The sequence below is a fragment of the Spermophilus citellus genome (assembly GCF_964194105.1).
Source record: "Spermophilus citellus genome assembly, chromosome: 3".
Taxonomy (NCBI): Eukaryota; Metazoa; Chordata; class Mammalia; order Rodentia; family Sciuridae; genus Spermophilus; species Spermophilus citellus.
Genome location: NC_138184.1, coordinates 206,838,415 through 206,853,742, shown reverse-complemented (window position 1 = coordinate 206,853,742; position 15,328 = coordinate 206,838,415). Strand labels below are relative to the sequence as shown.

The 15,328-nt window shown below is 37.6% G+C and overlaps 1 protein-coding gene and 1 pseudogene across 3 annotated transcripts in view; one reads left to right on the top strand and one right to left on the bottom strand.

Annotated features, from left to right (window-relative positions):
- LOC308645621 (non-histone chromosomal protein HMG-17-like) overlaps nt 1-11,647 on the bottom strand; it is a 35,772-nt pseudogene extending 24,125 nt beyond the window's left edge. Inside the window, exon 1 of the transcript XR_014024406.1 lies at nt 11,422-11,647. The product of XR_014024406.1 is annotated as a non-histone chromosomal protein HMG-17-like (transcript). The remainder of the gene's footprint in view (nt 1-11,421) is intronic.
- A 106-nt stretch (nt 11,648-11,753) lies between these two features.
- Nucleotides 11,754-15,328, top strand: part of DMTF1 (cyclin D binding myb like transcription factor 1) — a 43,479-nt gene continuing 39,904 nt past the window's right edge. For both annotated transcript variants that reach the window (XM_081287880.1, XM_081287879.1), the window contains exon 1: nt 11,754-11,889. The gene's annotated coding sequence lies outside the window, so the exon portion shown is untranslated. The remainder of the gene's footprint in view (nt 11,890-15,328) is intronic.

Here is a 15,328-nt window from a genome sequence, read left to right as displayed (position 1 = left end):
TCGCTGCTTGCCTGAAACCCTGACAGAGTTCCTCCTGTCTCGTGGAGTGCTTCATGTGGGGTATGACCTGGAGCCCCTTGCTTGGGCCCCCTAGCAGGCTCCCCTCGGTGCCCCTTGCCCTGACTGCTGTCTCCTTGTCCTTGCGGGGCCCCTTCCTCCCCTTCCCCTGGTGCTTTCCCCTGTGCCTCACCTCAAGTCAAAGCAGAGGAACCAGCCAACCCTGGACTGAATCCTATGAAACCATGAGCCAAAATAAATTTTCTTCCTCCTAGTAGATTTTCTCAGGTATTTTGTCACAGCAACAAAAAGCAGACACAGTAGTTATATTTTTAAATTTCATGAGGAATCTTTATACTGTTTTCTATAATGGTTGGATTAATTTACATTTCGAATGAGTGCCAAGGTGGAAAATGATTTTGAGATTCTTAATTATTCAATCAAAATGTTGTGGTGCTGAAGAGAGAAGTAGAAAAACCCTAACAGTAAAAATCTTCAGATTATTTTCAATGTTTTTTCCCATTGCAGGAGAAAGCTTATAAACTATTTACCATGACACCTTCAAATAACATTGTTATTTATAACACTGTGTATTAAACAGTGTTGTGTTACATAGATCTCCTGCAGTTGGCCAAAATATAAGGAAGCATGAATTTTTTTCAAAAGAGATTCTTGAGAAAATTTAGGACTAGTTCAAGATCAAGAGTTTTCTCGCAGCCAATTTGAAAAGCAGTATGGAGATTTCTTGGAAAGCTGGGAATGGAACCACCATTTGACCCAGCTATTCCCCTTCTCGGTCTATTCCCTAAAGACCTAAAAAGAGCATGCTACAGGGACACTGCTACATCGATGTTCATAGCAGCACAATTCACAATAGCAAGACTGTGGAACCAACCTAGATGCCCTTCAATAGATGAATGGATTAAAAAAATGTGGCATCTATACACAATGGAGTATTACTCTGCATTAAAAAATGACAAAATCATAGAATTTGGAGGGAAATGGATGGCATTAGAGCAGATTATGCTAAGTGAAGCCAGCCAATCCCTAAAAAACAAATGCCAAATGTCTTCTTTGATATAAGGAGAGTAACTAAGAACAGAGTAGGGACGAAGAGCATGAGAAGAAGATTAACATTAAACAGGGATGAGAGGGTGGGAGGGAAAGCGAGAGAGAAGGGAAATTGCATGGAAATGGAAGGAGACCCTCATGGTTATACAAAATTACATACAAGAGGAAGTGAGGGGAAAGGGAAAAATAATACAAGGGGGAGAAATGAATTACAGTAGAGGGGGTAGAGAGAGAAGAGGGGAGGGGAGGGGAGGGGAGGGGGGATGGTAGAGGATAGGAAAGGCAGCAGAATACAACAGACTCTAGTATGGCAATATGTAAATCAATGGAAGTGTAACTGATGTGATTCTGCAATCTGTATACGGGGTAAAAATGGGAGTTCATAACCCACTTGAATCAAAATGTGAAATATGATATATTAAGAACTATGTAATGTTTTGAACGATCAACAATAAAAAAAAAAAAGAGTTTTCTCTGTAGAGAACAATTCCATGGCAGATGGCTCTTTAACAAAGGGAGGAAAAGAAAAACTATATCATATGAAAATGGACTCCTGTTAAGTAAAAATAGAGAAAGGAATTTCAATTTATTTCAAAGACTTTGATAACCTAATGTCTTTCCACAACAGGTTAAACCAACACAGACCAAAGTTCAGCATAAATATAAACCTTGGGTAAAAAACATAGAAACAGGCAAAACACCAGTGGTTCTCTGTTTAAATTACATAGCTTCCTTACCCTAGCTTTTGCTAAAGTAGATATAACACTACTACAATGGCTACAATTATAAACTATGATTATATATAATAATGTTATCCCCAAATCTAAACAGAAGTCCTACAGAAACTCTGCCTTCCTGCTAGGTGCAGTGTTGTAAACCTTTACTCCCAGTAACTCCAGAGGTTGAGGCAGAAGGATCACAAGTTCAAAGCCAGACTCAACAAAAGCGAGGCACTAAGCAACTCAGTGAGACCCTGTCTCTAAATAAAATACAAAATAGGACTGGGGATGTGGCTCAGTTGTTGAGTGCCTTTGAGTTCAATCAACAATACCAAAAATAAATAAATAAATAAATAAATAAATAAATAAATAAGAAATATAAAAAAAAAGAAAAGAAACTCTGCCTTCTTAATCCTGTTAGCCCTAATTCTGTTAAGTTAAATATTATATATTACATGCTTTCACAAGGCCTGCTTACTTAAAATGCATTCTTTATAGCAAAAGTATTATACTTTAGAATTTAATTTGATAGTTATATTAAATATAATGTAAATATTCTTAAATTAGGTATCAAAAGGCTAAGTTGATATTTCAAGTAGTTTGAGGGGAGGAGTTATCTGCTGAATAGTGTTTTCTGCTGGGTTTTGATGTTAACTCTTACAATTTCAGGTCAAGAAAGACTTTTAGTTTGCATGTATTTATGTGTATCTGCTGCATGCATTTTAAGAGTATCCAAGGAACACCAGTAGAAGGGGATTTTACTACACAAAACACTGCCCAGAAATATGAAAGCAGGGTAATGTCCAAGAAGAAGAAACAAAAACTTTTAGAAACAGAACCTAAAATGTCCCTTTCATATCTCCTGGGTGATGTTTTAAAATGCTTCTTAGGTTAAAAATATATCTAGAGATAGACTGTGTGTTGTTACTTTAATATGTCAATGTATTAAATATATTTTTGATATCCCAAGCCTCTGAAATAGAATTGTTCTCCTATCAAATCCTACAAACACACATACACACCCACACCAAAGTTTTCTTGTCCTATTATTAATTCTTTGTTGTGTAAAAACAAATAATATCTAACACCTTATGAGTATGTCATATTTACCAGATACTACTCAAAGTGGCTGACTTAAGCAAAAGCAATGGATATTGGCTATCTTTCCTAATTTTGCAAGTTAGCTTAATCTAATATTATCAAGTGATTTGATTTATATTGTCTTCATCCTTCAAGTTGGTGATTGTGAACAAGCATATGGGCATTTGCCAGTAATTTTGTAAGTTGATACGTTAACCCAAAAAAGGTTTTGTACAAAATGCATTGAATATGCTACTATAATGTAAGGTCTTCCCCTAGAATATATATTCCTTGAGGGCAGGGATCTTGCTTCTCTTGATCTCTACCATATTCTCTGTTCCTTGAATAGTGCTCAGCACAAAGTAGGTACTCAGGAAGATCTGCCGAATGAAATGAATAAATAAATGTATCACAAATGTGCAAATTCCTGAAAGTTGTGAGGGTTATGAAGTCCCTTGTTCCTTTTGCTGTCACTGCATATTCTGTGCCAAGAAAATTAGATGTACATTACTAGAAGAGAAGATGATTAATCTACTACTACTCTTTAAATGCTACAAGGTTTATTCATACTTGGACTTCAAAGCATAATCCTTTGGTTTCATTATTGTTGAGGCTTATCCTTGATCTGCTATACACTATCAGTAGCAATTCGATTTTCTAAATTTCCATCTACTAGTAAAGCTACTATTCTGGAAGGATAAAAAAGTTTTTTTATAATAATAATAAAAAACCTTGCTGAACAAAAGGGACATCTGCTGGTTAAAAGAACAGGCTATATTCTTAAAATATTTCATCTAGACAGACAAGATTTGAGTATGATTTCGAGTAATGCAAACATGCCAGACATGATGGTGCATACTCAGGAAGCTAAGGCAGGAGGATAACAAGTTTAAGGCCAGCCTCAGCAACTAAGTGAGGCCCTGTCTCAAACTAAAAAGGGTTGAGAATGTGGCTCAGTGGTGAAGTGCCTCTGGGTTCAATCCCCAGCAACAGCAGCAACAACAACAACAACAAAAAAGAGTAACAGCAGACATGTGACACTGTTAAAATAAACTTCTTCCACTTGAATTATTATTATTACAAGCTAATATTTATTTATTTAGGAATTGACCATGTAGTGATATTCTCTGAAAAAAGACTAGTCATTCTCCTGTAGACAGTAGCTCTTGCAAAAGAATATAAATGGCTATCCTCTGGATCATCTGATTTAAGACAATTCTTTGATATCAACAAACATTTAAATATCTACTAAGTTAAGGTATACTGTGTTATATGTTGGAAAACTACAACTATGACATGGCAGAGGTGGCAGATGGTTTCATCTTTGGTCTGTCTGGGCATGTGCTGAGCCCTAGTCTTAGAGTAGTAGGAACACTATTCAGCCTTTAACAAGAAGGAAATTCCACAATATGTGACAACATGGATGAACCTTGAGGACATGGAACAAAATGAAATGTCAGCTACAGAAAGATACCACATGATTCTACTTAAATGAGGTATCAAAAATAGTCAAATTCATAGAATTAAAAAAGAATGGTGGTCACTATGGGTTGAGAGGAAGAGGAAATGAAGAACTACTTATCAACAGGCATAACATTTCAAACAAGATGAATAAACTCTAGAGATCTACTGTACAACACTGTACCTATGGACAACACTAGTGTATTGTACTCTTTAAGAATTTAGTAAAAGTGTTGCTCTTATGTTCAATGTTCCTATCATAATAAAATAAACACTAAAAAATTCAGTTAATATCTGCAAGGGACTACCAGATGTCATCATTTTATAAATACTATATGGGCCAGTTGCTTTCTACAAATATACTCTTTATCAAGACTACTAGACAAATCCCTTCCCACGTCCCACACTCTACTATGGTGATTTTTTTCTCATCTTTCTAGTCTCTGTTTAAACAAGCCTTGTTCTGAATTCTCTATGTAAAGTTTACTTTTAGAGCACCCAAAATTTTATATACTTGGATGAGAGTATCTGAAATCTTAGATCTCCATTCCCTAACAGAAAAGAGGAATCTGTTTTTGCTAAGAGCTCATTAATAGGTCTCAGTAAAGATCTACTGTTAAAAAGTGAAGAGGAAAGATGGCAACCAGGCTCACAAATTAAAAGGGCAGTGAAAATGAGACTCAAGCACAAAATGAAGTGTGGGGAAAAAAGTTATGAAACAAAGTGTCATAAGGTCTGGAGGAAAGCCCACAGAAGAATCTGAGACAGGACTCTACCTACAAGAGTGTGGTGTATGGAACTAACTAGGACAGTTTGTTCATTCTTCTGTTAGCATACAAATTCCCATCAACTCTCTAGAAGTTCTTGAGGACCTTGTAGTCCTCAAGAGAATTGCTCAGTGATTGTATTTTGCTTTTACTTTGAAAATATATACATTTTTCTGAACCACACCATCCAGCACATGACATAATCATGAAACAGCAGAACATGCTTCTCAGTATTTGAAAACACTTTCATAAAAGAAAAAAAGATTCTTCAATATTTAATCACTGATTGGCTTCATGAAAGTATTATAAAAAATCTGGAGTCTAATAGAGGTTATCATATCTGACAAATGCAGCAAATACCACTACTGTGCTGTAAATACTTTTAAAATACAATAGCTTCTGTTTGCAATAGAAATATTCCTCATGTAAGTCCCATTTGTTGATTCTTGTTATTAACTCTTGTGCTATGGGTGTCCTATTAAGGAATTTGGAGCCCGACTCCACAATATGTAGATCGGAGCCAACTTTTTCTTCTATCAGACGCAGAGTCTCTGATTTGACATCCAGCTCCTTGATCCATTTTGAGTTAACTTTTGTGCATGGCGAGAGAAAGGGATTCAGTTTCATTTTGTTCCATATGGATTTCCAGTTTTCCCAACACCATTTGTTGAAGATGCTATCCTTCCTCCATTGCATGCTTTTAGCCCCTTTATCAAATATAAGAGAGTTGTAACTTTGTGGATTAGTCTCTGTGTCCTCTATTCTATACCATTGGTCCACCCGCCTGTTTTGGTACCAGTACCATGCTGTTTTTGTCACTATTGCTCTGTAATATAGTTTGAAATCTGGTATCGCTATACCACCTGATTCACACTTCCTGCTTAGAATTGCTTTTGCTATTCTGGGTCTTTTATTTTTCCATATGAATTTCATGATTGCTTTATCTATTTCTACAAGAAATGCCGTTGGGATTTTGATTGGTATTGCATTAAACCTATAGAGAACTTTTGGTAATATCGCCATTTTGATAATGTTAGTTCTGCCTATCCATGAACAGGGTACATTTTTCCATCTTCTAAGATCTTCTTCTACTTCTCTCTTTAGGGTTCTGTAGTTTTCATATAAATCTTTCACCTCTTTTGTTAGGTTGATTCCCAAGTATTTTATTTTTTTTGAGGATATTGTGAATGGAGTGTTTTTCCTCATTTCCGTTTCAGAAGTTTTGTCGCTGATATACAGAAATGCCTTTGATTTATGTGTGTTGATTTTATATCCTGCCACTTTGCTGAATTCATTTATTAGTTCTAGTAGTTTCTTTGTAGACCCTTTTGGGTCTTCTAGGTATAGAATCATGTCCTCCGCAAATAGTGATAATTTAAGTTCTTCTTTTCCTATTTTTATGCCTTTAATTTCTTTTGTCTGTCTAATTGCTCTGGCTAGTATTTCAAGGACTAAATTAAATAGAAGTGGTGAGAGAGGGCATCCCTGTCTTGTTCCAGATTTTAGAGGGAATGCCTTCAACTTTTGTCCATTCAGAATGATGCTAGCCTGAGGCTCAGCAAGAGAAACAATAAGAGAGGTAAATAGGGAGCCTACATCCTGGGAACAAATTTTTACTCCTCACACTTCAGATAGAGCCCTAATATCCAGAGTATACAAAGAACTCAAAAAATTAGACAATAAGAAAACAAATAACCCAATCAACAAATGGGCCAAGGACCTGAACAGACACTTCTCAGAGGAGGATATACAATCAATCAACAAGTACATGAAAAAATGCTCACCATCTCTAGCAATCAGAGAAATGCAAATCAAAACCACCCTAAGATACCATCTCACTCCAGTAAGATTGGCAGCCACTATGAAGTCAAACAACAACAAATGCTGGCGAGGATGTGGAGAAAAGGGTACACTTGTACATTGGCTGGTGGGACTGCAAATTGGTGCGGCCAATTTGGAAAACAGTTTGGAGATTCCTGGGAAAGCTGGGAATGGAACCACCATTTGACCCTGCTATTGCCCTTCTCGGACTATTCCCTGAAGACCTTAAAAGAGCATGCTACAGGGATACTGCCACATCGATGTCCATAGCAGCACAATTCACAATAGCTAGACTGTGGAACCAACCCAGATGCCCTTCAATAGATGAATGGATAAAAAAAATGTGGCATTTATACACCATGGAATATTACGCAGCACTAAAAAATGACATTTGCAGGGAAATGGATGGCACTAGAGCAGATTATGCTTAGTGAAGCTAGCCAATCCCTAAAAAACAAATACCAAATGTCTTCTTTGATATAATGAGAGCAACTATGAACAGAGTAGGGAGGAAGAGCAGGAAGAAAAGATTAACTTTAAACAGAGACATGAGATGGGAGGGAAAGGGAGAGAAAAGGGAAATTGCATGGAAATGAAGGGAGACCCTCATTGCTATACAAAATTACATATAAGAGGTTGTGAGGGGAATGGGAAAATAAACAAGGAGAGAAATGAATTACAGTAGATGGGGTAGAGAGAGAAGATGGGAGGGGAGGGGAGGAGGGATAGTAGGGGATAGGAAAGGTAGCAGAATACAACAATTACTAATAGAGCATTATGTAAAATTGTGGATGTGTAACCGACGTGATTCTGCAATCTGCATTTGGGGTAAAATTGGGAGTTCATAATCCACTTCAATCTAATGTATGAAATATGATATGTCAAGAGCTTTGTAATGTTGTGAACAACCAATAAAAAATAAATAAAAAAAAGAAATATTCCTCATGTCTTTTCTACAAAACATTTCTAATTAGATTAATCCTAGGATAATATTTAAAATCTCATATATTCTCTAGGTACACATTGACTAAACAAAGGAGGTAGATAAAACTGCAGAAAGATGTTCTAGGATTCAAATTTGTATTACAGAATAGTCCATACATTGATTATTCAAGTTAAAAGTATAGAGGTGTTATTAGGATAATAGATAGATTAGGATAATAGATTTTGAAATTCGACATTATGTTATACACACACACACACACACACACACACACACACATTTGGTTTTCATCTATGGTTCCTAGCTCATGTCTCCCTCCCCAAGGCATACCATAGAAGTTAGTATTCCTCTTTCCTAAGGGGGGTCACAGAAACTTAATTCTAACTCTTCCTGTCTTGGAACTGGCCATAAAGAAATTCTCTGACCTATCTTATCTAATAGTAGATAGTAAGACCCCTATTTTAGAAGGAATCCTGCCCCTACCCAGGAGGAAGGAATGCTGCACAAAGGTCAATTAGAACCTAAACAGCAAGGCCTTGTTGGGTTTCCCCACTCTATTAATATTAGATCACATCTCCTTTGTCCTATCACATTTCAAAATGGTTGTCCACGCTTAAATCAGAACTATGCAATGATGTTTCTGCAATGAAAACCCAGGACAGAGTTCAGAGAGGCCCTGGATAGCCAAACACATGCAAGTTTCTGAACAGTAGCACATCTGGGGAGTGCATGGAAGCTCCACAGCCCCTTCCTCCAAAACTCCATGCATTTCTTTAGCTGTGTCCTTTGTAATATCCCTCTTAATAAATCAATAAACATAAGTAAATATTTCCCTGAGTTTTTTGTGCTATACAAGCAAATTAATTGAACCCAAGAAGGTTGTAGGAATCCTGATTTGTTGCCAACTGGTCAGAAGCAGAAGTAAATGAAACTGGGGCTTGCAACTGGCATCTCATGTGTGGGAGGGGTAATCATTTAACCAGTGGGATCTGAAGCTATCTCTAGCTAGACAGTGAAAGAATTGAATAGGAAGACACCCATTGATATCTGCTACACAACTGATCTCCACACCTCTTATTTTTCCCATACAATTTTGCATTAAGCAAATATTAAAATATACCTGTCTTTTACCTTTTCCCATCAGACCTTGTGAAAAGGTAATTTAGAAAGAAACTCAACCAGAAAGAGAGAATTTAATTATAAGAACACATAAGACCTTTTAAGGGCATTTTAACAGCAGGATATAGGCTTGCCTAAGCTTTTGCAGAATGAGCAGCCAGAGTATAATTTAGATTTCACAACTTTATGCTTCAGTGAAAAGAATCCTATATAGCTGTTTCAAGAAAACATTGCTAATTAGGAAACACTTTCTCATAAATGTGTCAACCATTCTGCATAATCATTATTTCATAAAAAAACTGGTGTTTGGGTAGTTTAACTGTTTTTCTGGCTTAGGAATTTTGGTCTCATTTTTTTATGTTTACTATGTCAGGCTTTGAAGGTAGATCTTAAGTAACATACTCAATGTTAAGCAATGGAGACAAATTCACACTCAGATCTAATTCCATTACCTACACTGCAATTCTATCCTGCCTCACAGTTTTACTTAAACATTACTATGTACTCATTAAAAAAGTGAAATGATGTGTCACAGCTCTAACAGGATGCAGAAGGTACCAGAAATTGGGTACTAGTTGCCAACACAATAAAATGCTGCTTCTGATATTTATTTTTTTAAGATTGGTTAAACATGTCCATCCTTCAGTTGAATAAACAATCTGGAGGCTGGTTGTAATCTTGAGAAGACTCTTGCCAAAGCATATTTTGTGAGCTAAAGCAGGGTAGTTCAGAGCATAGACTATGGCGCCGAAATGAGACAATTCTCTACCACTTGCTGTGTGCCTTTGGACACATGCCCTCACTTATCTTTGGTTCCTGTGTAAATTAGGACTCATTTGTAATAACTGTAGTGACACATTTGGCACCTGTGACCATTAAGTGAGTTGAATACATTTAAGCATTCAACTAACACATAAGCAAAGAATGTTGTACAATACTCAAATCCAAAGGCTTATTTAGCCCTTGCCTATCTTTTTAAAAGTATACTTCATTTTTTTAAAGAGTAGTTTTAGGTTCATAGCAAAATTGAATACATTCTTGGTAATACCTATTTTTATGGATTTTGATAAATGGATACTGTCATACATCTATTATCATAGTTCCCTATAGAATAGTTTTTGCTGTCCTAAAAATCTTGTGCTCTTACAGTCCCTGCTCTAACCCCTGGTAACCACTAATCTTACTGTCTCCATAGCTTTGCCCTTTCCAGAATGCCATAAAGTTATAATCATATAGTACATAGTTTTTTCCGCTTGCCTTCTTTCACTTGGGAATATGCAGTTGAATTTTCTACATGTCTTTCATGGCTGGACAGCTCATTTCTTTTAACTGCTGAATAATGTTCCATTATCTGGGATATACCACAGTTTATCTATTCACTTATTGAAGGACATCTTGCCTGCTTACAAGTTTTGGCAATCGTGAATAAAGCTGCTGTAAGCATAGCACACAAGTTTTTGTGTGGACTCAAGTCTTCAACTTATTTGTGTCAATAACAAGGAGCCACTGCAGTTCCATACCATAATAATGTTTAAATTTGTAAAAAAAAAAAAAAAATTGCTATGCCTTCTAAAGTAGCTGTACCAATTTGCATTTACATCAGTACTGAATCAGTTTGTTTTCTCACAACCTTTCCACTATTATTTGTTGTCAATATTTTGGCTTTTAACCATCCTTACAGGCTATGTGCCATTATCTCAATAGTTTACATCCTTATTAGTTTTTGTAAACTACATTTGCTAGAAAGTTACCCCCAAAGAATGTCACAGTAATACTAACTACTGATGCTGAAAACCTAAGCAAATGTTTATTTTTCTAAATTCATTTCATTGTGGTTTGCTTATTTTTTTTCCCAAAGTTTCTTTGATGAAGTAGTGTCACAGTCTTCCAACTACCCTTCCTATACAAAGGAAATCCGGATTGCACAAACAATTGAAACTGCTAAAATGATACAGAAAAAGAAGTCACTAATTATTTACTTAAAACTGATATTGACTACAATCTCACACAAAGTAGTGTGAATCTCCATAGTTGTTGGATATAAGAATATTAGTCGTCTTTTAAAAATTTCTTTCATTCCAGTAAAGAAATCGGAGTGTAACTAGTTTCATAAACAAGTAAAATGTGATTAAAATTAAAATTGTAATACGCATCAGTCTTACTTAGGGTATTATAACCCTTTAAAAACTAAAGATTGTGAAAAATTGGTCTGGGGGCGGGATCTGAGTATAGGTCGTCTCTAAAAGCTCCTTAGGTAATCGAAGAGTGACCAATGTTCTAAACCTGTACTAAACTTTAAAAGGGCGGTGCACAACACAGTAGCTTCTTCCTAGTATAAAACACCGAGATCACAGTCTCCAAGAACTGCATCAACCGCCCAAGCAGATATCACATTTTAAACACTTTAGCAAGGCTGACCAAGCACGACGGACTAGATACACACTCGGTTTTCTTCCGTACTTCAATCCGCTCCACGTAGAGGCTCCCAAGGCTCCGACGCTCGCCGAACTAAGAAACTCGTGCCGCAGAGCCTAAGTATCTCCAGGGCCAGAAACCACGGTTGCGCCAAGCTTTCCTAGCCTAAAGAGAGAAGACGAAGGGCCAACAACCGAGACCCCACTGACCCGCACAGAAACAATCCCGAACAACCTGGAGTCTTCTTTCGCGCTCTGATTTAGCCGGAAGTGACGCTAGCTCCTGGCGCGCGGGGCCGCCCCGCAGGAGAGAAGGGCGGGAGGGGGAGGGTTTGGGAGACTGGGGGCGGGGCGCGGCCGCAGCTCCGTTTCCGGTGGCTCGTTGCGTTCGCTCACTCCAGCTGCAGCCACTCTCGCCCGTGGCTGCTTCCTCCATCCTGGTATTTTTTGGAGCCTCCATCCTGGTTCTTCCAAAGTGCCCGGACCCAAAACAGGAAGTAAGTGCGATGGAACCTTCAGGTCCCAACCGCCGCCAGGGCCGCTCCGCCCAGTGGAGCCTGTCCGGCCCCCTGGCTACCCGCTAGCTCTCACAGACCAGCGCAAGCTGACGGCGCTTGGGCACAGCGGGCGGGGTCAGAGCCGGGCCTTCGAGAAGCTGAAGCTGCCGTCCCCGCACGCTCAGGCCAGGGCCTCTTTCTCAGGGCTGGGCCGGCTGTGGTGGCTCGAGCTGCAGAATAGAGGAGCGAGCGGCCGCCGCGGCACCACAGCGATCCGGCGGGGGCGGAAAATGGCGGCGGCTTCGGAAGAGCTAAATGGCGCCGGGACCCCTGGGGGTGGGGTGGGCCGGGGAGTGGGGCCAGTAAGGAAACACTACTTGTTTTCTCGTGGTGTTCCTTTTTTGGTATTATTTTTTGTTACTGTTTCTAGTTTTGTTGTGTAGTCCCGCGGAGGAGAGGTGGGCTTGGGTGGGGTTGAGTGGGGGCGGGTCTTGCCCCAACCCCCCAACCCCTTTTTTTCCTTAACCTTATTTGCGTCGTAGACTCTTTCCTCATCTTTTTTTTTTTTTTTGTGTTCAGTCTTTCTCAGCGATTCACGGTCCAAGCAAAAAGCATCGGGGTGGCCGGCCAAACCATTTCTGTCAGTTTGAGAGTGTCTTTAGAGGAGGAGGGACCTGGGCTGGGTGTGGGGAGTGTCCTAGCCGAGCCTAGAAAAATGCGTCTGCAAGGGAGTAACTGTAGAGTGCGGAGTTCCGAGGAAGCTTAAAATTTTGTTTAAAATTTTTTTTTGTCCCCCGAAATGGACTTTGTTTTGAGAATCTCTTCGGGGACATATGTAGGGTATTTTAGCCTAGTCTCGGGTAGATTTGAGAGAAGTGTCTAAGTGCCGTTCTATGCAGTTGAATGATTCAACATATGTTTTTATAATAAAAATATTCGGTGAGGATAAAGATAACGGTGATAATTTTATGAAATGTGTCCATCAGAACTATTCCCTTTTTCTGATTGAATTTGTTTGTTTGCCTTTCTCGTGTCTTGATTCATCTTTGTGTACCTCCTTTCTGACTGACTGACGGCGACGCTGCTCGTTGGGACATCTGAAAAAAATTCATGTCCTGGACTAGTACTTTCTAATGTCTTAATCTTAAAATGTCACTGTGGACTTTTTAAATTAATTACACCTATATTTTAATTTGTGTACAGCAACCATTTGTAGCTTTTTTTAAAAAGTAATTTTTAGTTGTTGATGACGTTTATTAATTTTTATGTGGTGCTGAGAATCGAACCCAATGCCTCACAAATACTAAGCAAGTGCTCTACCGCTGAGCTACAACCCCAGCCCCCCATTTGTACCTTTTAAGCGCTCGTTCAAGAAAGAAAATAAACTGTCGAAGTTTTCACAAACAAAATCCATTTTTCTTTCTCAGTTGCCGATTTTCATATTTTTCTATTCACATTTTTTAAGCTGGTTTAAATTTACTTCAAATAACTTTTTGAAGATTTTTGCATCTTGCTTTTTTAAGATAATTTGAGTAATTTACCACTCACTATGTTAACGTTTAAAGATTCCAGCTGTGGGACTGGGGATGTAGCTCAGAAGTGAAGTGCAGTTTCCAGCACTGCAAAAAAGAAAAAAAGGACTCCAAAAACTAAAAGGTTAAAATTACATTCCTTTATGTAAAGATTATCATGCTGAGAAATACCAGTCTGGTGAGAGAATAAAGAATAAACATCTTTCCATTCACAAAGTACAAAAAACAGTTTGATCCTATCTGGGGAAAAAAATACAAGTTATGAAGAACAGAACGTTATATGATTTGTGATGGTTTTATCTCTAATTTTAACTTATTAGTATCAGGTACTTCTGTGTGCTACCAAACAACGTAATTTTTATTTCACTACATCAGTTGATAGGCTCACCCCCAAAATGCTTTTGGAATCTATCTATTCTGCATGAATCTCTTTAATAGATTACAGTTGATTTAGATGGTGGAGCCATAATACAGTGGCCCTTTCTTTGTCAACATTTAATGAGTAAGTACTGGGCATTCGTACTTCTAGCAGTTACAGGAATAAGTATTCTATTGTGTATACATATTCATGCTATATTAACATTTTTCTTTGGGTGTTAAGGCTTTAGAAGTTTTGAAGGAAAGAAATTGTAGTTTTGGATTTAGGAGTTGAGCTTTGAAAATAGAGCATGGCTGGGAAATGGTTGCTGAAAGAAACATTTAAAGTAGATGCAGGACCATAATCCTAGTGGTTCAGGATGCTGAGGCATGAGGATTGGGAGTTCAAAGCCAGCCTCAGCAATTTAGCTAGACCCTTTTTTAAAATATAAAAAGGGATGGAGATGCAGCTCAGTAATTAAGTGTCCCTGAATTCAATCCCTAGAACCAAAAAAAAGTAGGTATGTATGCTCTTTAGTGTTGTAACACCCCCACTTTTTCTTAGGTACTGTTGTGTTGTGTTTTGTTTTTCCAGCTAGACAAAGTTTATCTCATTCCACCTCAAAGGTGCTTTTAAAAAGGGAGGGATATTCGTGTATTTATAAAGTTAGGTAGTCATTAAATTAACAACAAACTTCCCTTATCTTCCCCCCACATAATGCTTATCTTTCTATTAGACTCACTTATCTCCCCCATTGACTATAGACCCTACTGTTTATTGACAGTTTAATAAATTTGTATGTCCTGAAAATAACATCTCTTTATTTTGAACAGTTGCTTTTGTCATACTCCATTAAGTACATTAGTTTAAAATTAACATCTGTGAGGATGAATAGAAGAAACAAGTGTCCCTAAGAACTTACAGCCTGGCACATAAATGTTAAAATATTGAGGGAGATTAGCAGTGTTTTTTGAAGTGTGGAGGACCTAGATCACTAGTATTCAACACACATCTCTGTTGCAAAAACGTAGAAACTTTAGAACAGCAACAAAATTTAGGAAGGATTCATTCCACTTATTTATATCATATAGAGGCTGCCTATTAATACAGAGTTGTACTATATACTGCCTTCTCAAAATGAAGTGTTCCTTTTTAATGCTCCATTTTTTTCTTATCACTATAATTTTCAGCACTGTGTTCTGTATAAAAAAAGATTCCCTGGTAATTGGTACATTTAAGTATTTTATAATTTAAACTCCAAAAACTTTTTCTACCTCTTGAATGATATAATAGGAAAAAGTGTTCAACCTACTGCCAAGGGTGGAAAATACAGATAGTTATAAGATGTATGTACATTTGTTTGCTTTCATGTCATTTCTTTGTTTTGAAGGTGTTTTTGTAAAGAGTAGTTATGACTCCCTAGAAGTAAATGATGATAAAGTTTAAATAAAAGGACAAATCTATTTTTCATGTTTTTTCAAGTTTGTGGAAAGATAGCCTATTCTGTGTGTGAAAAACAGAAAGGAGTTGTCAGGAAAAAGCACACTGG